We start from the raw sequence: 12,754 nt of genomic DNA, 5'->3' as shown, positions 1-12,754 counted from the left end.
TCCAGCAAGCGGACCTGACCTAGGGTGGATTTTACATTGGGTTTTAAATATTCGGAAGACGCAACATTAAAATTCGGTTTAATTCGGTTTTAAGGGGGGGATTGTATATATGTTCTGGTTTTAAATATGTTGTGCGCCGCCCTGAGTCCCTGTCGGGAGAAGGGCGGCATATAAATTAAATTAAATAAATAAATAAAATTAAATAAAATAAATAAATATGAATCAGTTGCCAAGCATCTGAATGTAAATCACAAGACTCTGGAGATGCTGCAACATTCCAGCTGATTGGCGCTTCTTCTGGGCTCAGCAGAAGCACCAGGATCAGCGCCGAGCTCCAGCTGGAGCCTGGCCCTGATCCTGGCACTTCCGCTGAGCCCTGACAGTCCCGAAGAAGCACTGATCCTGGCGCTTCTGCTGAGCCCTAACAGCCCTGCAGCTCCAGCCATCTCTCTCTCAGGCTTGTGCGGTGCTGCCACCGGTTCAGCTCATTCCCCTCCCCCGCTACCACTTTTCTAGGATGGTCGCGTACCACCTGCCAGGTCATTTCATTTCATTTCATTTTATTCAATTTGTATCCCGCCCTTCTCCCGAAGGACTCAGGGCGGCTCACAACATTTTTTAAAACAAAAACAAACCCACAATCCCCGCCGAATAAAACCAATTAATGTACCACAGGTGGTACCCGTACTACTGGTTGAAAAGCCCTGTTCTATACCTATAACACAATTATATTTCAAAATCTTTAGCAATTGAATGGAGTTTAAGATTTTATTATTGATAACAACCCAAGGCTGGTATCAAAGTCTCTGAAATTAATGCTCTTTCTATATGATTTAACCCACTTAGATTGCCAAAGAAGGCTATTTCCATGCCATTTCTGACAGAGATCTATTTAATGAAGACTCAACAAGTAGCTTTTTTTTCATGGTGGTGTTTGTATATTTGCCGTGGCATCTTCATGTCAGTATTTTATCAGCTAGTAAAACTCATATCTTTTAAAATGGAAATTTCAAGACATTCATCTGCAGTACAAGCCACTGAAAGTTGGGTATAGTATCTTGTAATTCACTCATTATATTAAAATGACTCTATTATTATTTATGATGAGAGGCAAATATAATTGTTTTAAGTCTTTTGAAGCTGTCCAAATAGATGGCTGATATTACATCTTCTGACAGTGAATTTCATAGTTTAATTATCTGCTGTGTGAAAAAACACTTCATTTTCTCTGTCTTGACTCTCCCTCATTCAGCTTCATAGTATTGTCCCTGGGTTTCTCCTCATCATACATCAATTTATATACCTGGGTTAAATCCTATTACTTGCTTCAGCTCCTTGATCAGTTTCACTGCCCTTTCCTACATCTCTTCCAGTTCTAAAATATGAACTGTGGTGACAAGAACTTTACATAATATTTCAAATGTGATTTTCTCCTAGGTTTATATAGAAGCTGGCAACACTGCCGTTTTAGTTTCAATCCATTCCCAATGTTAGTCTTTGCCTTTTACATAACAGATATACATTTAATTCAACTCTCCATTAAGTTAAAGCCCCTAAATCTAATTCCTAGTCAATTACCATCTACCAAATTCTATCATTAAATATGTCAGGGAGAAAAACCACAGATTTATACTGCATATTTTTGGGCAGCCAGAAATTCTTGGTAATTGTAATTATGTAATCTGGTTGTTCAAATGGATAGACTAGTTTTAACTGGTTTTGGGGTGTTTTGGTGGTGATGCTCTGCTTTAAGGAGCGTTAAGCCTTTTGAACAACTTCAAATACAGCTTTGAATAACTAAACGTAAATTACCATGTCCCTTCGTTCTTTTTTTTATTTTTTCATTATAGGCCTTATACTATTCTTAGTATAAACACAAACAAAAATACCATACTAAAATACAACTATTATTAATTATATAATATTATCTGCCTAGAACAGGATGTTTCCTTGTACCCTTGGTGGGCACAATCGCTGATGAAGTTGATAATGTGGAAATCTCCCACTGGTTCAACCCACCTATCATAAATAAAGCCATCAGTAACAGAGGTGGCAAAAACTGAAAAACAAGTGGAGCTTCAAATGGTGGCCTATATGACTTTTGGACTACACTCTGTGGACATCTCTGGATTTAAGACTAAATTGAAAGCATGAAGAGAAAACCAAACAGGTTTTCTCAAGATCTCTTTTTTTCCTTTTGTTTTTTATATATTTTTCCATATAACACATGCAAATAAAAAGAAGGGTGCTATCTGAGATGTCCATAATGAACCACAATCTTGGAAAAATGGTGATGCATGTATGATGATATCATGATGTTCATATTGTCACTTACCTTCTTTGCCAAGATCAGTTGGTGCTTAGGTTTTTGCCAAGGAGCTTTCTATTTTTCTTATTACTTGAGTACAAATCTTCTCTAAGATGTTATTGTCAACATGCTCAGCATTGTTGCATAATGTGCTCTTGCAGGAACTCATGAAACTGCAGCTGATTCAAATTCCTTGATTAATGGTGTAAAACTAGTCTCAAGGATATTGTGATGCTGGAAAAATAAGATTGATCCCCCTCTCCCAGACCATATAGTAGCATCACCAGATTCATAGTGGGAATGGATTCTAAAAGTCACTAACACATTGTTATGCCAAGGAGCCCAATAAAAAGAACGTTAGCACTCCACAGCACAGTCGTATAAAGAAATAACCAAGGAAGACATGTTGAAAATGTCTGATAGAAATATGCTGATAGATATTTAAGAATCTTGCAATTGTTTCACTACCTATCTGCCAGAAAGAACCTCTAAAGCAGTCAACCCCAACTGAGAATCATCCATATGTATCGCAGCTAAAATTCCCAGATTCTCCAGCTCACAACATCAACTTTTGCCATTATACATCTTATTGTGCTGCTTACAACTAAAAAAAATCTATTTTGATAGTTCATTTTTTTATTTACAAGATTTTTGTTTATATTTTACTTACAAGGTTTGTTGATGACCGTAACTCTAAGAGTCTATAGGTGGTATACAAATACTAAAACAGAATTAAAACAATTAATATATTGTATATTATTACGTATACAATGGTAATATAAAACAGTAAAGCCATTCTAGAGGGTCCATGCAATCAGTCTCCATGTTTTACTAGCAAGTAATTCCAAAAGAAGCAGAATCTCACAGAAGATGTCTAAAGGTAGTCCTCATCTTATGACTGCAATTCTGGCTGGAATTTCATCTGTAAGCCATGATAGTTGTAAGTTGAGGCACCCACATGATTGAAACTGATGTTACGCAGTTGTTAAGCAACTCATACAGTCATAAGTCTGAATCTACTCTCCTGAATGGGCATTTTTACAACAGGTATGCTGCAACAGGTTATAAATGTGAGCCGGTTGCCAAGTGTTCCTATGAATGCAGGAATAAGGGGGACACCACAATGCATTTGGAAGCCCACTGATAACAAATGCAATAGCAGTGTACCATGGAAGTATCATGACTATTTAATAGAGCCATTTCTCATCAATGAAGGTTCCATGGTCTTTAAGAGCATTTATTAAAGCAAATTAAAACAAACTAGTCACAGATTGGCAAAGGTATGACTTTCTCAGTATATCACACTCTATAAGATCACAACCGACATACAGTGGTGGGATTCAGCCAGTTTGCACCACTTTGGCAGAACTAGTAGCTAATTTTTTGTTGCCCAGGCCCAGAATGGACTTCTGGAAGCGGCATCCACACAGAGAACAGGTTGTTCACATATTTGAATCCCACCACTGCCGACATACCAGTCTTAGCTTGCTAGCCACTGCTATTGAGGGGTTGGATAGTTATCATAATTCAGTAATGAAGGTCTTTTGGGAGATTGAGGGTCACATTTGACTTTGAATGGCATCCAAGACTCACACTTTAAAAAGTACGTGGGAATTATTGTTAATTCTTGTTTTTCAGAAGAGCTCATTTTCATTTGATTTAATTTACTGATAGTATGAATATGGTTACTCTCTACTTATTCATAATTTCCCTTTTAGGCACATTAAAAATAGCATTTAGTGACACCTTATATAAGTACTTTAGAAATTGCAACCTCAAGTGTCCTCACTGTATTAGTTATATTGTAATTCCGATTTTATTTACTGTTTTTCTTCTCCACTATGCCTCTTACTCTAACTTATTTTTTTATTAAAAAGTGTTTAGAGGATTCTCTTGATAATTTGATCATGCATTTAATGGAGAACTTGTACTATTCATATCCTAGTAAGGAAGGTACACTACATACTAATGGGATTGGTGATACAATCAAGATAACTGCATAATACAAAATAATAGATTAACCAAGAGTCTTGAAGGATAAGAGTAGGATAATCTGAGTAGAATAATTTATAGTACTGTGTCTCATGCCATCCATTGTCTTTGAAAACATTGAGGGAAATGGTTTCCAAGTCTATTTAGCTGCCATCATGAGAAATGTTACAAAAGGATGATTGCTTACAAGGAACTGCTTGGCTTTTTTTTATCCACCTAGTCAAAGATCCAACAACCTCTCTTGATCCTATCCAGGTATCTCCTGATCCTGTCCAGGTATTTTTGTACTGTGTGCACCAAACTTTTCTAACATTGGCTTATAAAAATATTTGGGATAGTTCACCACTCTGCTCTCTGTAGCATAAACTTTTATTTAAATAGGGCTGTCTTTTGCCATAATGAAGAATGAAGGAAAAACAATGGTCTGATTTTGACAAATTAACTTGTGATTTGGAAAGTCAGTGAAGCAGGGAAGAGACATTCCTAACTATACTAATTAAATGAGCTTGCAACATTTATTTTAATGCAATGGAACCAGCCATATGAAGATGAACATTTTAATTTATTTTGCCATGACATTATGAAAAATTTCTCTGCTATAGATTATCTACAAAAACAAATCTCATCAGCATCTAGGTTTTGTGCATGAAATTTACATCCCTTGCGTATGTCTGACCTTCCCCAGTGAAAACAAATGGAATGAGCTAAGTTAAAAAGCTTCTGCAAAGGTTGTCTTTTCATTGATGTGATGGTTTATGTTCAAATTACTTCTGTGAAAAACACATTCATTTTTCATGGCACAGCATAGATGAAAAATTCCAAATCCATTCTAAAGGGAATGCAAATATACCTCATTAGTTCAAAAACATTTTTCATGAAAGACTGCTGAGCATTCTCAGGCAGAAAAGGATATGGAATGAGCCAAGAATGAACATCACGTGTACTAATTGTTTTTAAACTTGTTCTATTCTGTTCCTTTCATTGCAAGACAAATATATTTGGGGGAGAGTTAAGAGTTGCTTTCAGTCTCATCTCTTTGCATGCAAATTTCCATGGAAGAAGAAAAATATAGTTTCTTTCTTCGCCTAAGAAGAGATCTTGCCCAAACAATGAAAACAAAACAAAAAATATCATCCAAGTTGCTCCTGAACTACTATTATATTTGGCTGCCCTGAAAGACAATGTTTTCATTGCTATTAGACAAAAAAAGGAGAACTATGTATTTAGAGGACATATTTTTTTATTTATAATCAGAATGTTGTTTTCCATTTTAATTCATTTTTCCAAGTTCTCAGAAACAAACAAGTTGAATCATAGAACAGAGAACATGATGCAAACTGAAACCAATATTTTCAATCACTTTTTCAGCAGATTCCTTAAAGCATCAATGCCATCATCTTTTTTTTAGGGTTACTTTGGAGTCTAAAAAAAGTGATGGATATACAAAGAGGTTCTGCAAGTCCCAAAGAATGTCTCCAGAATTTTTTTTTCTAACATGCACCGCTTTGTAAAACACATGATTAATTAATCATGTTTAATTAACTTATTTTTAATTAAATTGAATAAATTTTTAGCCCAGCTTCATTCATGCTTTAGTTATAGTATTGTTGAGAATGGCTGTTGGCTTGAAAAATAAGTCTAATCCTGCTTGGTAAAAATTGAGATGCTACAATTGGGGAGGAGGGTTTGCTGTAGGAGAAAGGTCAGTTATTCCATTTGCTCTTCTTTTTTCATCTGCCTTAATAAGGGGACTCTATTAAGCGCTTCTGGGAAGTTACTCCCACATTCTTTTGGCATTTTAAGATATAGTCTCTTAAATGTTTGGAAATATGTTGTTTAAATATTTTACTGAGACACTTTGCTTTGGCATGATAGGTCATTTTTTATGGTTTGAATTTTATATTTGCCTTAACCTTTGTTGAAACAGAAATAAATTTATAGTGCAATGTTACAAGATTCAAAAATGTCTGTCAAAGGAATCTGGTAAAATGACAGCATGTGGTTGCATATATTCTGGGTTTAGCATAGCCTGGTTTCCCCATAAAATATTTTGACTGATGGATCACTCTTACTGAAACGTTCCTGTCACAAGTTTTGCTTGGTTTTGCAATAGGAGGCACATCATTTTGCATGCTGCTTTCAGTAGATAGATTGAAATGTGACATTAGAGATAAATCTGGTACACACATGTGCATACACACTCACCTTTCAGATAACAAGATCATTAAAAACACACTCATTGCAAAAATCAAAGTAATGTAATCATTACCCTTCAAATGGGGTGCAATGGCTCAGCAGTTAAAGATGCTGAGCTTGTCAGCTGGAAAACTGATAGCCTGGCTTCAAGACCCAAGTGAGCTCCTGCCAACCTAGCAGTTTGAAAACATGCAAATGCAAGTAGATAAATAGGTACCACTTTGGTGGGAAGGTAACAGTGTTCCATGTACCTCAGAATATAGTCATGCTGGCCACATGGCCACAGAAAATGTCTTCAGACAATGCTGGCTCCCTCAGCCAAGAAGTGGAGATGAGCACTGCACTCTAGAGTCAGACACAACTGGACATGGAAACTTTACTTTTACCTTTCAAATTATTATTCTTAGCAGAATATTTTCTAGTACATTTAAATAATGATCATTGTGTTATGTATAAATCAGACCTGCATTACATTTATCCACTCTGTAGGCAATCCACTTATAAGTATCAAGTTTTTTCAGGTCTTCAATGAATTGAATAAATGGGGCCATACACTTACCTTTCCAGTGTATGAAATATTATACATTGGAAAGAGAATAGTCTTTTAGCCATAGTAGAAATATGGATAATCCATTTAACATTCTTAAGTTGACAAATTTCATGTACTAAGTATTTAATTCAAAATAATATTATCTTTTAAAATTTAGCTCTTGTCACACAATCAAGTCATATTTATGTAGTCAACTATTTTCTGTCAAAGCCTATTAAGCATAGGACATTGTAAAAACATGCATTTTAAAAAAGCATTGTATTTATTACATTTTCAACAAAATACTGTCCTAGACAATCTTTTTGTATTCAAATGTAATGGAGTCTAATAAAATATATTATTTTTGTCGTATTGTTGTAATTTGAGGACAACTGACAATCTTACTATAAAAGTTAAGACTGTCTCCCATCCCAAACAATATAGAAACTTCTAGTTATTTATTCCGTGCATATCTTAACATCTGCATATGATTTATTGATAGCAAATATCTATAAATGCTAATAGTAAGTTTTTTGATTAAAAAGATTTAACTATTTTTTGCAGTATCTCAGGTGTGACAGAAGCTGAAAATGCTGCTATTCCATCAATGTTGAAATACTGCAATTGAGTTGCATCTGACAAATATTTGTCTTATATTTAGCATATATTAAAAAATATCCTCATCATCTGTCAATTGGTTCAGTTAATGTCTCTACATCTATCCAATTTTTTTTCATATAACCCATCTTTTCCCCAATTTTTAATATTGGATTTCCCCATAAAGTCAATTTAGCATGGGAAATGTGTATTTTTTTTTAGAATTCTATTTCATAGTTTTCTAACTGATATGATTGTTTCCAGTGATACTACAGTTCTATTACATTTAGATACTAATATTATCATCTAACTAAAAGTGCTATATACTGCATACATAATACAGAATTGTCTAGGTTAGAAAATTAACAGCAATTGATGATTTCTATTATTAACACTTGACAATAGGTAAGCTTGATGAATAACTTCAGATTTGAAAAACTGAATCAACCTTTAATCATTTGTAATTGCATTTTGAGTAAAGATATTCTCGGAATTGAAGAACTTTAGAAATTTTCTAAAGAGTTTATTTTCTGGAAAGATTTTTCAGAAATTGAACAGGAATTCATCTCAAAATGTAAATTAATCTGAGAATAATATTCACTTTGAGAACTTTCACCTTTCTCCAAAGGTTTAATAACTCCCATCTGTCCATATCTGAAGAAAACTCTTTATATACACGTAGTCCTCAACTTAAGACCATAATTGACCCCAAAATTTCTGTTGCTAAATGAAACAGTTATTAAGTGAGTTCTACTCCATTTTACAACCTTTTTTGCCACCATTGTTAAGTGAATCACTCTAGTTGCTAAGTTAGTAACACATACTTATTAAGTGAATCTGGCTTCCTCATTGACTTTGCTTGCCAAAAGGTTGTAAAAGGTAATCACATGACTCTGGGACACTACAAACATCATAAATATGAGTCAGTTGCCAAGCATCTGAATTATGATTATTTGACTATGGGGATGCTGCAGTGTAAAAAATGGCCATTAGTCACTTCTTTCAGTCCCATTGTAACTTCAAACGATCACCAGTATTTTATTCTCTCTCACACACACACATCTATTTTAACGTGACTTAGTATCTTGTGTTGTGTTTTATTCTAATTGATTTCAAACCTATAATTCTTTGCTTTGTCTCTGTATTCAGTTACCCTTTTAGAGGAGGAGGAGGAGGAGGAGGAGGAGGAAGAGGAGGAGGAGGAGGAGGAGGAGGAATAGCATTATTTAAATTAAGATGAGTGCTGCAGTCATGAGCAGTAATGTCAGCCAAGGACTGAAAATGTAAGTTGAGGAGTTGAAATTATATTTTTTGCCTCTTGCAACTGCAGAAATTGATTGAGCAGATGGGAAGCTGGAGAGTGTTCAAGGACTAGCCACCATCTGGACAAGACCACCATAACAAACAAGCAGTTTGGGGCAGATGAAAATTTCCAGCTGCATTTGAAAGGCCACAAGGAGACTGGATTTTCCCACTCCATTGGAATGTTCTTCTCAAAAAAACTTTCCTTCTATATAAGATCACCACGTGCTACTTTCTGCAAATTGTTTCTTAGATTGGGTATTTAGAGTTTAAATAAAAAAAGAGAATAGAGAGTCCAAAGAACTATTTATCAGGTGGACTCTTCTGCAGCTGAGGTTAAGATTCGCAGTTTGGATAGAGAAGCTTGATTATTTGGGCAAATAATAGTAATCTAGCTGTCTTTCTCTGGGAAAGCCTCCTAAGAAACATCTTTTGATAAATGTTGCTAGAATATTGCAACATCTCAACCTCGCTTGGTGTCTCCTTCAAGTGAGGTTGAAGGTCTTCTTCTACTATCATCACAATAGATCATGTTATGCCTGGCAGATCATGTTTAAAATAGAATACTATGCTGGAGTATATTTCATATTGATACATTTTTCGCACATAAACATCAGTTTCAGATAATCTATCAGGCAAATAACATCGTTGTGGGAAATTAAATATTCACATCTCCTGTCTTTAAAACATCAAATAACATTTCCCTTCCATATAAGAATATGTTTCCATATACTAAACTTACAGCATAATGAACTGATTACATGACAAAAAGCTTTTCCACAGAGATTCTCTTATGTTGCCCTTCTATGATAGTTGCATAGGAATATCCAGATATAAACTACTCATTCTTTCTCTCTCTCTTTTGAGAATTACATTAGGCAAACTGAAAATAGCTTTAGGGCCTGTATCATGGGTATTACTGTAGTTCTGAATTTTTTAATCCGGTAGATTTTTCATGGGGTACAGCTAAATATTCTTTCCTTATTTGCCTACTTTATATAATTAGTTAGACAATCCAACTATTCTTTTGGACTGAATTTTAATCAGCAATAAATTTGTTTTTACTTTTCTTTCTGAGAGTTGATGTACTGTTTTTCTGTTTTGTAATGTGTTTTGTATTTTACAATTCAATGTGTTTGGAATGTTAACATTTTTAAATAGCTTCCCCCTCCCCAAACTTCACTTTTGGAAGTTGCTTTGGATTTGTTTTAAACTCAGGAGAATACTTAACAAACTGTTCTAAGGAAAGGAAGGGGGGAAAGTTGGACTGTGTTGAGGCGCAACCCAAGAGCACCGCTAAGTAGATTAATTCTTCCGGGTCTCTAACTGGCATCCTTCAAACATGTTCTCCTTATGTCAGAACACTGACTATTTGCTGGAGATGTAGTCCTAAAGGACTGGACTTCATGTGCTTCTGAGTAAAGATGGGCTAGAAGCATAAAATAATCTTTACCTTTTGCCTTCAGGACAGTATATAATTTAGGGGAGAGGGGAAGGTGATGGCCTCACTTACTCTTGTTTAAGTAGTATGTTAGTGGCAACACTTCCAGAAAGCATTAGGTAAGGACATTCTAAAAATTAAATGAGTATTTAGTTCATTTGACATTTACATTTAATTAACATAAAATATTTGGATTCTCAATGCTTCCAAGAGGAATTTGTTTTGATGATATTTCAGGCAAAGCATCTCTTCAGAATTGCTTTATGAAATAATGTAACATCACTTTCTAAAAAGCAGGTATCCACAAGGCTCCATTCTCTGGCACTTCCAGTAGACAAAGAGAAGGCCTTTGTGCTATGCAATGCAACAGGGAAAGCCACCAGGATGACATAAAGTACTTTCCTGGGGTAAATCAATGTGAATCACTTCATCAAAGCAAAATTAAACACTTAACAGAGGCCAATAAAGCATAATAAACAGGATTGTTCACCAGTCAAGTATTTAATAATTTCGCCTACATTTTGAAGGTATTTGAGGCTGCTTGTTCCCCAGGGACCACAGGTTGTACAGTTCTGTTTAGAATAACACTTGAATGCCGAAGAGGAGGCTGTTAGCCTGTTCCAACCTCAGATGACCTCTTGCTGTGTTTTAGGTACATCTTCCAAAGTTCTCTCTCCAGTCCTCCTTGGATTGACCTTGGAGACACGCATTGCTTCCCGATCCAGTATTTCTCTGACATTCATCACCAAAACATCTGGCAGCTTCAAGGTTTGGGTTTGCCATAATTTAGCAATATGAAACAATGAAAGCACTGAGAGGAATATGGAAATAAGCCTCCTCTTGTTGAGATGCAACTCCAGTTTTCTAGAGATTAATTTTATGTAAAGTTTTACATCTCAAAGTCTGATCAGCATTTTCCCTACTTGGTTGACTCTAAGTAAATGCATTTTTGAGTTTGGGAATTCATCATGTCTGATTAATGATGTGTATATAGAGCATCTTATACTATTCTCCTTCTTTTGGTCTGTCTTATTCAAGTTGTTTGCTCTACTCTAACCCTGCAGATAGATGCTTCCACAGTGATAGATGTAAAGTTTGTACAAGACATGTAACAGCAGGACATCCTATTATCACTGCACATTTTCCATGGCTGTGCAAACCTCTGTAGGCTATTTTATTGCTAATAGATCTGTAGAGAAATAGTGGTGATTTTACGACTCTTTTTAAAATGGAAATTCATGTTTGAGAAATACAACTGGGGAAGAAACAGATGTAAACCACTTAAGCATTTGCAGAAAATTGAGATGCATGCTCTTATTTACAGAGCCACGATGCTGCCATCTCTTCATTTTCAAAACTAAAATAAGCAATCTGTTTGCCAGGGGAGATGAGAAGCAGTAAACTTGCACATTTTACCACAACTCCTCTACAAAGCAGTGGGCAGTGCGGATGCTTCTGTGCTTAATGATTCAGAGGAAATGTGACAACAAATTTTCCCGCCCAGATTTTATTGTCTAAAACATATTCCCCTTCTGTATTATATACAAGTGATATGCAAGTGGGAAATTTTTAGCATAACTACGAATCCAGTTTCACATTATATTACAAAACCTACAATGATTACATAACACATTAAAATAATTTATATTGCTATTTAAAATTATCTGGGTATTGATTTTAAAAAATTAACTAGCAACTGGCTATTTACAAACAACTATTAATGGTGATTTATAGGACAGGCCAACAGGCAATTTGTCAAGACGTACAAGCTTATAGTGGTTAACTTAAAATATGATATCAAAGATAATACTATGAGTTTCAAGGATAGAAGCATTCCAGATAAACCATGAGTATTTTTATATTTAAGGTCAGGTCCAAAAGATGTGTAATAACAAGGAAATGCTTCTAAATGAGGGATGGTGATACTGAGAGCTCTTAGTTTAAATTAATGATGTGTATATCATTAATTAAATTCAGAGGTACTCTGCCAGTGCTGAGTTCAGATTGTCCCTTTCCTGTATAGATAGGGGAAAAACGAGATAAAGAAGAGAGCAAAGGGGATATTCAGAAAATGAGAGGAAAATAGTGGTGGTTTGCTCTCATACTGAATTCACAAAGCAGATTAATGGTTGTTCTAGCTCAATATATCAGAATTAGCCATTTCCAAGAATTTTATTGTTCCCCATCTCCACAAATTAGCAACATAACAACCATATGACTGTCTCTTCCTCATCTGATATCATGTAACAAAAAGTAGTATTAGATTTCTAATTAGACTTCCAAATTTATAAATGTCCCAGGCAAATAAGATCTACAATATATAGTTTAGTGGAAAGCCTACAATGCTTAATAGCATGCCACATACAGATTATGCCAATCCATTCTCACT

The sequence above is a fragment of the Protobothrops mucrosquamatus genome, unplaced genomic scaffold (assembly GCF_001527695.2).
Source record: "Protobothrops mucrosquamatus isolate PMUCROS unplaced genomic scaffold, P.Mucros_1.0 scaffold12, whole genome shotgun sequence".
Classification (NCBI taxonomy): Eukaryota; Metazoa; Chordata; class Lepidosauria; order Squamata; family Viperidae; genus Protobothrops; species Protobothrops mucrosquamatus.
This window is presented reverse-complemented; position numbering follows the sequence as displayed.